The sequence below is a fragment of the Triticum urartu genome, chromosome 7A, assembly GCF_056163025.1.
Source record: "Triticum urartu cultivar PI428250 chromosome 7A, HENAU_Tu73, whole genome shotgun sequence".
Taxonomy (NCBI): Eukaryota; Viridiplantae; Streptophyta; class Magnoliopsida; order Poales; family Poaceae; genus Triticum; species Triticum urartu.
Genome location: NC_141879.1, coordinates 459,931,382 through 459,944,554, shown reverse-complemented (window position 1 = coordinate 459,944,554; position 13,173 = coordinate 459,931,382).

Here is a 13,173-nt window from a genome sequence, read left to right as displayed (position 1 = left end):
TTGTTTAAAGTTTATAATGTAGTTCATAAACAAAAGTTTGTCCTTTCTCAATTTAAGTTTTCAGTTGTACAACCAACTTCCTTCTTCATACCATGTAAATTAAACTATACAGAGCAAGTGTTCTTCTTTTGCACTGCATGTATGCTTCTGTTCTTCATCCGTAATCCAGTGGTGTGGTGAACCTACCCACTACAGCACAATGTCATATTCTGCAATGTCTTAACTATGAACAATGTCATATCATTCTACTATTATTTAAACCGTCTCTTTATTTGCCAATCTGAAATGGTATAAATTGACAGCACACTAACCATTGATACTTATGAGTTCTTGATCTATAATCCAGTGGTGTCGTGAAGCTGCCAACTCCTTCACAATGTCATTTCCTGCCATGTCTTGACCTGAACAATACCATATTGTGTTAATGCAAATTTAAACTGTGTCACTTTATTCGTTAGTAAGAAATGTGATGAATTGTCAGCACTGATACTTTTATGTGCAAAACCTGTCATCTGTCTGCTTATTTATCTTTCAGAGTGAGGAAGATATAAGTGTTGAACAAGCGCAATCTCATCATCTTGCTCAGCTGCTTGCGCTGCAGCTCCCCAGCAGGGCTAACCTTTCTTGAACTCTATTGAAGTGCTGTCGGTTTTGTATATTATTTTGTCAGCGTGTTTATTTGCACTGGTGGCGATCTTTGATGCCCAGTGTATGTAATCTGCTGTCTGCTTGTGCTTTATTATCATATTGGCGAACTTTGATGCCCAGTGGATGTAATATGCCGTAATTTCTTTATTGTATAGTATAGGTTTTTTCTTATTCACGATGCTGCAGTTATTTTACTGTATATATATCCTGTCTTCGCAGTAAACCGGCCAAACCGTAAAATTACGGTACATAATCGGGCCGTCATGCAATCACGATGTAGGTTGGGCCTGAAACGTGTCGATCAGCTCACGGGCCGGCAGCAGCCCGAAATGAACCCTGGCCCATGATTGTGCGAAGCAAATCACAGGCTTTTAACAGGCCGAAAAATTGTCTCGGTCCTTGTTTGGCCCAATCAGATATCGGCTGCAAGCAGGCCAGATGCAAACTGGGCCATAGTTAGGCCCAACTATATGACGGACTTTTAACAGGCTGAAATTAATATAGGGCCGAAATGTTAAACGGGCCCTTAACAGGCCAAAACTAATATCAGGTTGAATTACTAAGTGGGCTTTTAGCAAGTGGGCCCAAAAGCATAGTGTCCAGTTGACGGGCCGAATCTGATATGGGCCATAATTAGGCCCAAAACCTCTTAAAGGGCCGAACCTCATCTGGGCCGTAATTTGGCCCAGAACGTGGTAGGCTTTTAACGGGTCGGATCTCATATGGGCCACTATTAGGCCCGGAGCATGGCAGGCCATTAATAGACCGGATCAAATATGGGTCGGCATTTGGCCCAAAACATGGCAGCCAGTTAACGGGCCGGCCTACTAGGGTCCTCAAAATCTTGTGGGCCTACAGCTGGGCCGACCCATTAATGTCAGCGAGATCTCATGGGCCTTTACCTGGGCCGGCCTATTATGGCACATGAAAATCTTGTGGGCCTTTACCTGGGCCGGCCCGTTATGGCCCGCAAAATCTTGTGGGCCTTTAGCTGGGCTAGCCCATTATGGTCCGCAAAATCTCGTGGGCCTTTAGCTAGGCCGGCCCATTATGGTCCGCAAAATCTTGTGGGCCTTTAGTTGGGCTGACCCATTTAAACTTATTGGGCCGTGCCACGTGTCGACGTATCATAGGCGCATTCTGTCCAGTGAGTGGATGACATCTGTCCTGACGATGAGCCGACACGTGTTTCCTCTAGCCAATGATGATTTTACACGTGGAAAATCCCCATTGGTCGGGGCTGTTAACGGGTTATCGCATCCAAAACCCGACCCGATAGCTTAACGGCGTTCCGTTACGGTGGATGCCACGTGTCGGTCACCCTTGACGAAAGCACTTCTGTGACGCGCGATTTATCGTCATGGAAGTGGACACTTCCGTGATGATAATTTTGGTAATGTCATGGAACACTTCTACGACAGCACATGTATGACTATCTTGATTCTGTCATTAATTTGTCATGGATGTACATGCATGACAAAAAAAGTGACCTACTGTGACAAACACGTATCATCACGGAAGTGTATTTTTTTGTAGTGCATGCCCCCCTGTTTTTCGGCACAACTTGGATGCCGAAAAATAATTTGCCCAGAGTTTGTTCTGAGGACGATGTCAACACTCCATCGTCCATTTATATGTCCTTAGGGCGATAATTATATATCGGCCATGATTTATGCTAAGGGCGATGGTCATATATCGGCCATGTCTTTGCTTAGGGCGATAGTTATATATCGACCGTTGCCTATCTAGGCTTCTTGCCACACACTTGGGTGATAATTCTTTAAATACTTGCCATTGAGAGCTCGAGGTAACAATGTGCCTTGTACGGATTCCATCAAATATGAGTTTCCAGGAACTACTCTTGTAATCTTAAAAGGACCTTCCCAACTAGGAGACCACTTCCCGAATTTTCTATCTTTTGAACCAATTGGTAGAATCACCTTCCACATGTGATCGCCAAATTGGAAATTCTTCAACTTGACCTTCTTATTGTAAGCTCTTGCCACCCTAAACTCATCTCTCTCTATGGCCTTCAAAGCAGCCAAACGTTTATCGGTGACTTCATCAATATTATCCATCATCAAGTTATAAAAGTCTACCGCCGATAAATCATTTTGTTTGGCTATTTTCAAAGCATTCAAATTCACTTCCACTGGTAAAACGGCCTCTTGACCATATACGAGCTCATATGGAGTTACCTTTGTAGCACCATGCCTTGAGATTCTGTGTGCCCACAAAGCTTCGGACAGTAGCTCATGCCATCTCCTTGGATTATCCTCAATCTTCTTCTTGATGAGATTGATTAATATTTTATTGCTAGACTCAGCTTGTCCATTGGCTTGGGCATAATATGGGGAGGAATTGAGCAACTTTATCTTATGTGATTCGGCAAATTCTCTAACTTGATGTGACATAAAGGATGAACCTTGGTCCGTAGTTAATGTTTGAGGAATGCCAAATCTATGAATAATGTGCTCAGTTATGAATTGAATTACCTCTGTATGCATCATATTTTTGAGCGGTATTACTTCAGACCATTTAGTAAAATAATCAGTTGCCACCAACACAAACTGATGCCCTTTTGAAGAAGAAGGATGAAGCTATCCAATAAAGTCTAATCCCCAACCTCTAAAAGGCCGCGGCTTGATAATATGATGTAACATAGCAGCGGGAGCCAACTGAATATCACCAAAGTTTTGACAAGCTTCACATCCTTTATAATACCTGAAGCAATCGTTAACCATTGTCGGCCAATAAAACCCAGCACGTCGTAATAACCATTTCATCTTGGGAGCCGACTGATGAGTGCCAGAAATACCTTCATGGGCCTCTCCCATAGCAACTCTTGCTTGGTCCTCGTCCAAGCACTTTAAAATAACATCATCAACCGTTCGACGATAGAGATCATCATCTCTCATTGTGTATTTGAAAGCCATATGCCGAACAGTCCTGTCCATCCTTTTACTAGGATCACACAAATAATCAATAATGGGTTTCCTCCAGTCTTGATTTTCTCCTTGTCTCGACGTCCAATAAGCGTCGGCCCAAATAAGTAATAGCATGCTCCTTTCCTTCGGTCTCTTGAGTCAAAATAGCGCCAATAACACCTTCCTCCACTGCAATGTAAAGTCTAAATGGCTCCCTGTGCCTGGGCGCTTTCATAACCGGAGGAGTGCACAAATATTTCTTAATCATATCAAATGCCTCTTACTGTTTTGCCCCCCAAGTAAAATCAACATCATTCTTTAACCGAAGGATATGAGTAAATGCATCAACCTTCCCTAATAGATTGGCTATGAACCTCCTCAAATAATTGACCTTGCCATGGAATTTTTGCACATCTCTCCTGCATGTTGGAGCCTCTACTTTCTGTATAGCTTCTATCTTTTTGGGATCAATTTCCACGCCATCTTCATGAATAATGAAACCCAGAAACTTCCCAGCCGATACACCAAAGGCACACTTCAAAGGATTCATTTTCAGCCCATATTTCTTCATTCTTTCAAAAGCCAAACACAAATCGGCTAAGTGAGATTCAAAAGCATCCGATTTGACAGCAATATCATCAATATAGACCTAAAGTATAATGATAACCCACAAGTATAGGGGATCGCAACAGTTTTCGAGGGTAGAGTATTCAACCCAAATTTATTGATTCGACACAAGGGGAGCCAAAGAATATTCTCAAGTATTAGCAGCTGAGTTGTTAATTCAACCACACCTGGAAACTTAATATCTGCAGTAAAGTATTTAGTAGCAAAGTAATATGATAGTAGTGGTAACAATAGCAAAAGTAATGTTTTTGGTATTTTGTAGTGATTGTAACAATAGCAACGGAAAAGTAAATAAGCGAAGAACAATATATGGAAAGGTTGTAGGCAATGGATCGGTGATAGAGAATTATGCCGGATGTGGTTCATCATGTAACAGTCATAACCTAGGGTGACACAGAACTAGCTCCAATTCATCAATGTAATGTAGGCATGTATTCCGAATATAGTCATATGTGCTTATGGAAAAGAACTTGCATGACATCTTTTGTCCTACCCTCCCGTGGCAGCAGGATCCTAGTGGAAACTAAGGGATATTAAGGCCTCCTTTTAATAGAGTACCGGACCAAAGCATTAACACATAGTGAATACATGAACTCCTCAAACTACAGTCATCACCAGAAGTGGTCCCGATTATTGTCACTTCGGGGTTGCCGGATCATAACACATAGTAGGTGACTATAGACTTGCAAGATAGGATCAAGAACTCACATATATTCATGAAAACATAATAGGTTCAGATCTGAAATCATGGCACTCAGGCCCTAGTGACAAGCATTAAGCATAGCAAAGTCATAGCAACATCAATCTCAGAACATAGTGGATACTAGGGATCAAACCCTAACAAAACTAACTCGATTACATGATAAATCTCATCCAACCCATCACCGTCCAGCAAGCCTACGATGGAATTACTCACGCATGGCGATGAGCATTATGAAATTGGTGATGGAGGGTGGTTGATGATGACGATGGCGACGGATTCCCCTCTCCGGAGCCCCGAACGGACTCCAGATCAGCCCTCCCAAGAGAGTTTAGGGCTTGGCGGCGGCTCTGTATCGTAAAACGCGATGAATCTTTCTCTATGATTTTTTCTCTCCGAACAAGAATATATATAGTTGGAGTTGAGGTCGGAGGAGCTCCAGGGGGCCCACGAGGTAGGAGGGCGCGCCCAGGGGGCAGGCGCGCCCCCACCCTCGTGGCTAGGGTGTGGGCCCCCTTGTCTTGATCTTTTGCCAATATTTTTTATTATTTCCAAAAATAATCTCCGTGAAGTTTCAGGTCATTCTGAGAACTTTTGTTTCTGCACATAAATAACACCATGGCAATTCTGCTGAAAACAACGTCTGTCCGGGTTAGTTCCATTCAAATCATGCAAGTTAGAGTCCAAAACAAGGGCAAAAGTGTTTGGAAAAGTAGATATGACGGAGACATATCATATAACACCAAGTAAATCATGAAAAGTTAAATTCATAGCCCTTTGATATGTGGCGCCGACATTCTTTAATCCAAAGGTCATCACCGTCCACTCAAATAAACCGGGGCAATTCAGTAATCACATTCTTTAATCCAAAGGTATCAACTCCCCCAAGCTTAAACCTTTGCTTGTCCTCAAGCAATTCAGTTGAAAAACTGAAAGTGATAAAGAAAAACTTTTACAAACTCTGTTTGCTGTTGTTGTTGTAAATATGTAAAGCCAACATTCAAGTTTTCAGCAAAGATTATAAACTAACCATATTCACAATAACGCTTAGGTCTCATGTTTAATCATATCAATGGCATAATCAACTAGCGAGCAATAATAATAAATCTCGGATGACAACACTTTCTCAAAACAATCATAATATGATATAACAAGATGGTATCTCGCTAGCCCTTTCTGAGACCGCAAAACATAAATGCAGAGCACCTTTAAAGATCAAGGACTGACTAGACATTGTAATTCATGGTAAAAGAGATCCTGTCAAGTCATACTCAATGTAAACTAACAGTAATGAATGCAAATGATAGAGGTGCTCTCCAGCGGGTGCTTTTTAATAAGAGGATGATGACTCAACATGAACGTAAATAGATAGGCCCTTCGCAGAGGGAAGCAAGGATTTGTAGAGGTGCCAGAGCTCAGTTTTAAAATAGAAATGAATAATATTTTGAGCGGTATACTTTCATTGTCAACATAACAAGCAAGAGATGGCGATATCTTCCATGCTACACACATTATAGGCGGTTTCCAAACAGAATGGTAAAGTTTATACCCCCCTCCACCAACAAGCATCAATCCATGGCTTGCTCGAAACAACGAGTGCCTCCAACTAACAACAGTCCCAGGGGGAGTTTTGTTTGCAATTATTTTGATTTGATTTGCATAAAGCATGGGACTGGGCATCCCGGTGACCAGCCATTTTCTCGTGAGTGAGGAGCGGAGTCCACTTCTCTGGAGAATAACCCGCCTAACATGGAAGATACGGACAACCCTAGTTGATACATGAGCTATTCGAGCATACAAAACAGAATCTTTATTTGAAGGTTTAGATTTTGGCACATACAAATTTACTTGGAATGATAGGTAGATACCGTATATAGGTAGGTATGGTGGACTCATATGGAATAACTTTGGGGTTTATGGGATTGGATGCACAAGCAGTATTCCCGCTTAGTACAGGTGAAGGCTAGAAAAAGACTGGGAAGCGACCAGCTAGAGAGCGACAATAGTCATGAACATGCATTAAAATTAATCAACACCGAATGCAAGCATGAGTAGGATATAATGCACCATGAACATAAATATGGTAGAGGCTATGTTGATTTTGTTTCAACTACATGCGTGAACATGCGCCAAGTCAAGTCACTCGAATCGTTCAAAAGAGGATACCACCCTATCATACCACATCACAACCATTTAAATAGCATGTTGGCACGCAAGGTAAACCATTATAAGCTCCTAGCTAATTAAGCATGGCATAAGCAATTATAATCTCTAATTGTCATTGCAAACATGTTTATTCATAATAGGCTGAATCAGGAACGATGAACTAATCATATTTACAAAAACAAGAGAGGTCGAGTTCATACCAGCTTTTCTCCCATCTCAATCAGTCCATCATATATCGTCATAATTGCCTTTCACTTGCATGACCGAATGATGTGAATAATAATAACAGTGCACGTGCATTGGACTAAGCTGGAATCTGCAAGCATTCAATAAACATGAGAAGACAAGGCAATATGGACTCTGGGTTAAATCAACAATAATGCATATAGGAGACACTTCAACAATTTAATTATGGTCTTCTCCTATCGACCCCCAAAGAAAAGAAATGAAATAAAACTATTTACACGGGAAACCTCCCAGCAAGCAAAAGAAGAACATGAATCTTTTTGGGTTTTCTTTTTAATTACTATTACAAGCATGGAAATTTAAACTAGCTAAAAGCTACAACTAATTTTTTTTTGTTTTTCTTAAGGTTTATTAAACACACAAGAAGAAAGCAATAAAAAGGAAATAAACTAGCATGGATAATACAGTGAAAAAGTATGAGCACCGACAACTAGCAATGAGTGTGTGAACATGAATGTAATGTCGGTGAGAAATACGTACTCCCCCAAGCTTAGGCTTTTGGCCTAAGTTGGTCTATGGCCACGGTTGGCCTGGCGGATATCCATAGTAATAGTTGGGGTTGTACTGAGAAGAAGAAGACTCTGATTGCCACTGGTTGGCAATCATCTCCGGATCCCACTGGTAATTAGACTGTCATGGAGGATCAACTTGTGGTTCCGACTCTGGCTCTGTGGATGATGTAGGGTTCCGGTGGGCGTGAATAGCCTTCAACGGAACAAGGTACTTGCATGCAGATAAATCAAACAAGGAAGGAGCAGGCAGGGTAATAGTCTCAGGATGATGTTTATCAAAGAACAATTTGTATTTGAGCTCATTTTCCCTATTCTTAACAATAAAAACGTGTTCTACCATACTCTTATAATTTAAATAAACAGGAGGCAGCAATTTTTCTTCCTTCTCATATTGTCTAATAGGTATGTTAAAATGTGCATCTAGGCGCGAGGCGAAGATGCCTCCAAAGACGGGGCCCTTAGTACGGTTAAGATTTAACCACTTTGCAATAATAGCACCCATGATGAATGTATCATCACGAAATAAGGCGTGGCACAAAATAACAATATCAGGGGCACTCAGATTTCCACAGTTTCCGCGCCTAATTAAGCATCTACTAGCAAATATAGCAAAGTAACGTAGAACAGGAAAGTGTATGCTAGTAGTTCGTGCATCAGAAACCTTCCTCGTTTCCCCTACAATGATGGTATCAATAAACCCATCCACATCGCCGTGATGTGGTTCCTCTATGATGCCCACGAAAGGGATCAAACAAACCCGACAAAAATCACGAAGTGACATCTCCTTATGCTCATCATATAAATAAAACTCCACCGTAGGTGGTGAGCTCCTAGCATGGAAATGAAAGTTTTGCACAAACATATTGGTGAGTAAGAGATACTGTTCGCGCTGGTCGTGGAGGAAGGCGGTGAGGCCTGCATTCTCAGACAATTCATAGAAATCATCATAAATCCCGGCTGGTCTCAAGAAATCATCACAAGGCCATTCACACGGCCGAGCCTCCGCGATGCGAGGCAGATTATATTTGGGCCTCTTTGCTTCTTCATTTTGCTTTTCCTTCGAGCTTCGGCTCGATGAGCCCCTCAAAACTCTCTTCATTATTTTCTGAAAAATTCTGGAATTTTTAGTAACTTCAAATAAAAGTGAACCAAACTCAACAAAATTGATAGCAACTACTCCTACAAGTGCCTAGAGCCTATATCCTGCATCAAAACTACTTGGAACCACATAAATTTGACATGCAAGCTCAAGGACAGGGTCACCTAAGTAGCAAAAATATGCAATGAATAAAGCACTAGAACAAAAACTAATTGGACCATTGGAGGAGTCACATACCAAGGAACAATCCCCCAAAAGCAGTTTTGTGAGAGGTGCTTTGAGCAAGGAGATTGAAAATCGCAGCAAAATGAGCTAGAACTCGTGCTTGAGTTGGATAATGGTGTTTGTGGGAGGAAGAAGGAGTGTGTGGGTGCAGGAATAAGTGGAGGAGGGCCACCATAGGCCCACGAGGCAGGGAGGCGCGCCCAGGGGGGTAGGGCGCGCCCTCCACCCTCGTGGCCATGTGGATGCCCCCCCTGCTGTGTTCTCAGTGCCAAATATTCTCAAATATTCCACAAAAAATCATATTTGAATTTCAGGGCATTTGGAGAACTTTTATTTTCGGGGTATTTTTATATTGCACGGATAATCAGAAAACAGACAGAAATTACTATTTTGCTTTATTTAATATAAATAATAGAAAGTAGAAAGAGGGTACAGAGAGTTGTGTTTTCTAAATTCATCCATCTCATGATCATCAAAAGGAATCCATTAACAAGGTTGATCAAGTCTTGTTAACAAATTCATTCCGAATAACATGGAACCAGAGAATTTTCGAATAACACTAGGTTACCTCAATGGGGATATGCACATCCCCAACAATAAGAATATCATATTTCTTCTTGACAGTAGGAAGAGGAAATTCAAAACCTCCAAAAATAATCGATGGAATTTTTCCAATAGAATTGATACTATGGACTTGAGGTTGTTTCCTCAGAAAGTGTACCGTATGCTCATTACCATTAACATGAAAAGTGAAATTGCCTTTGGTGCAATCAATAACAGCCCCTACAGTATTCAAAAAGGGTCTTCCAAGAATAATAGACATACTATCGTCCTTGGGAATATCAAGAATAACAAAGTCCGTTAAAATAGTAACGTTAGCAACCACAACAGGCACATCCTCACAAATACCGATAGGTGTAGCAGTTGATTTATCAGCCATTTGCAAAGATATTTCAGTAGGTGTCAACTTATTCAAATCAAGTCTACGATATAAAGAGAGAGGCATAACACTAACACCGGCTCCAAGATCACATAAAACAGTTTTAACATAGTTTCTTTTAATGGAGCATAATTAGTAACAATTTCAGCTTTCGGTATCTTTCTTTTATTAGTAACAATTTCTTTCATATACTTAGCATAAGGATTTATTTTGAGCATATCATTTAATCGCATACGCAAAAAAATAGGTCTAATCATTTCAGCAAAGCGCTCAAAATCCTCATCATCCTTTTTCTTGGATGGTTTGGGAGGAAAAGGCATGGGTTTTTGAACCCAAGGCTCTCTTTCCTTACCGTGTTTCCTAGCAACAAAGTCTTTCTTATCATAATGTTGATTCTTTGATTGTGGGTTATCAAGATCAACAACAGGTTCAATTTCTATATCATTATCATTACTAGGTTGAGCATCAACATGAACATTATCATTAACATTATCACTAGTTTCATGTTCATTTCCAGATTGTGTTTCAGCATCAGAAATAGAAATATCATTTGGATTCTCAGGTGTTTCAGCAATAGGTTCACTAGAAGCATGCAAAGTCCTATCATTTTGCTTTTTCTTCCTTTTAGAAGGACTAGGTGCATCTATATTATTTCTCTGAGAATCTTGCTCAATTCTCTTAGGGTGGCCTTCATGATACAAAGGTTCCTGAGTCATTTTACCAGTTCTAGTAGCCACTCTAACATCATAGTCCTTATTCTTACTATTCAATTCGTTGAGCAAATCATTTTGAGCTTTAAGTACTTGTTCTACTTGAGTGGTAACCATAGAAGCATGTTCACTAATAAGTTTAAGTTCACCTTTAACATTAGCCATATAATCACCCAAGTGTTCAAGCATATCAGCACTGCGTTTTAATTCTCTACCAAAATAAGCATTGAAGTCTTCTTGCTTAACCATAAATTTATCAAACTCATCTAAGCATGGGCTAGCAAACTTGGTGAATGGGATTTTAGCTTTATCATATCTATAGAGAGAATTTACCTTTACCACCTGTGTCGGGTTATCAAGACCATGTGTTTCTTTAATAGGTGATGGATTAAAACCATATATTTCTTCAACAGGCGGTAAATTAATACCATGTATTTCTTCAATAGGAGGTAAATTCTTAACATCTTCAGCTTTAATACCCTTTTCTTTCATAGATTTCTTTGCCTCTTGCATATCTTCAGGACTGAGAAATAGAACACCCCTTTTCTTCGGAGTTGGTTTAGGAATAGGCTCAGGAGTTGGCTCAAGAAGTGTCCAATTATTTTCATTTGTCAACATATTATTCAATAGAATTTCAGCTTCATCCGGTGTTCTTTCCCTGAAAACAGAACCAACACAACTATCCAGGTAATCTCTGGAAGCATCGGTTGGTCCATTATAAATGATATCAAGTATTTCATTTTTCTTAAGAGGGTGATCAGGCAAAGCATTAAGTAATTGGAGAAGCCTCCCACCAAGCTTGTGGGAGTCTCTCTTCTTCAATTTCACAAAATTATATATATCCCTTAAGGCAGCTTGTTTCTTATGAGCAGGGAAATATTTAGCAGAGAAGTAATAAATCATATCATGGGGACTACGCACACAACCAGGATCAAGAGAATTAAACCATATCTTAGCATCACCCTTTAATGAGAATGGGAATATTTTAAGGATATAAAAGTAGCGAGTTCTCTCATCATTAGTGAACAGGGTAGCTATATCATTTAATTTAGTAAGATGTGCCACAACAGTTTCAGATTCATAGCCATAAAAAGGACCAGATTCAACCAAAGTAATTATATCAGGATCGATAGAGAATTCATAATCCTTATTAGTAACAAAGATAGGTGAAGTAGCATAAGCAGGATCATATTTCATTCTAGCATTCAGAGTTTTTTGTTTAAGCTTAGCTAATAATTTCTTAAGATCACTTCTATCATTGCAAGCAAGAAAGTCTCTTTTAGTTTCTTCATCCATAACATAGCCCTCAGGCACAACAAGTAATTCATATTTATTAGGAGAGCCTTCATAATCACTTTCATCAGTATTATTAGTTTCAGTAATTTCATTCTCTCTAGCCCTAGCAAGTTGTTCATCAAGAAATTCACCAAGTGGCACAGTAGTATCAAGCATAGAAGTAGTTTCATCATAAGTATCATGCATAGCAGAAGTGGCATCATCAATAATATGCGACATATCAGAATCAATAGCAGAAGCGGGTTTAGGTGTCGCAAGCTTACTCAAAATAGAGGGTGAATCAAGTGCAGAGCTAGATGGCAGTTCCTTAACTCCCCTCATAGTTGAGGGATAAATCTTGGTTTTTGGATCTCTCAAGTTCTTCATAATGATAAGCAGGTATAAATCCCAAGTGACTCAAAGAATAGAGCTATGCTCCCCGGCAACAGCGCCAGAAAATAGTCTTGATAACCCACAAGTATAGGGGATCGCAACAGTTTTCGAGGGTAGAGTATTCAACCCAAATTTATTGATTCAACACAAGGGGAGCCAAAGAATATTCTCAAGTATTAGCAGCTGAGTTGTCAATTCAACCACACCTGGAAACTTAATATCTGCAGCAAAGTATTTAGTAGCAAAGTAATATGATAGTAGTGGTAATAATAGCAAAAGGTAATGATAGCAAAAGTAATGTTTTTGGTATTTTGTAGTGATTGTAACAATAGCAACGGAAAAGTAAATAAGCGAAGAACAATATATGGAAAGCTCGTAGGCAATGGATCGGTGATAGAGAATTATGCCGGATGTGGTTCATCATGTAACAGTCATAACCTAGGGTGACACAGAACTAGCTCCAATTCATCAATGTAATGTAGGCATGTATTCCGAATACAGTCATACGTGCTTATGGAAAAGAACTTGCATGACATCTTTTGTCCTACCCTCCCGTGGCAGCGGGATCCTAGTGGAAACTAAGGGATATTAAGGCCTCCTTTTAATAGAGTACCGGACCAAAGCATTAACACATAGTGAATACATGAACTCCTCAAACTACAGTCATCACCAGAAGTGGTCCCGATTATTGTCACTTCGGGGTTG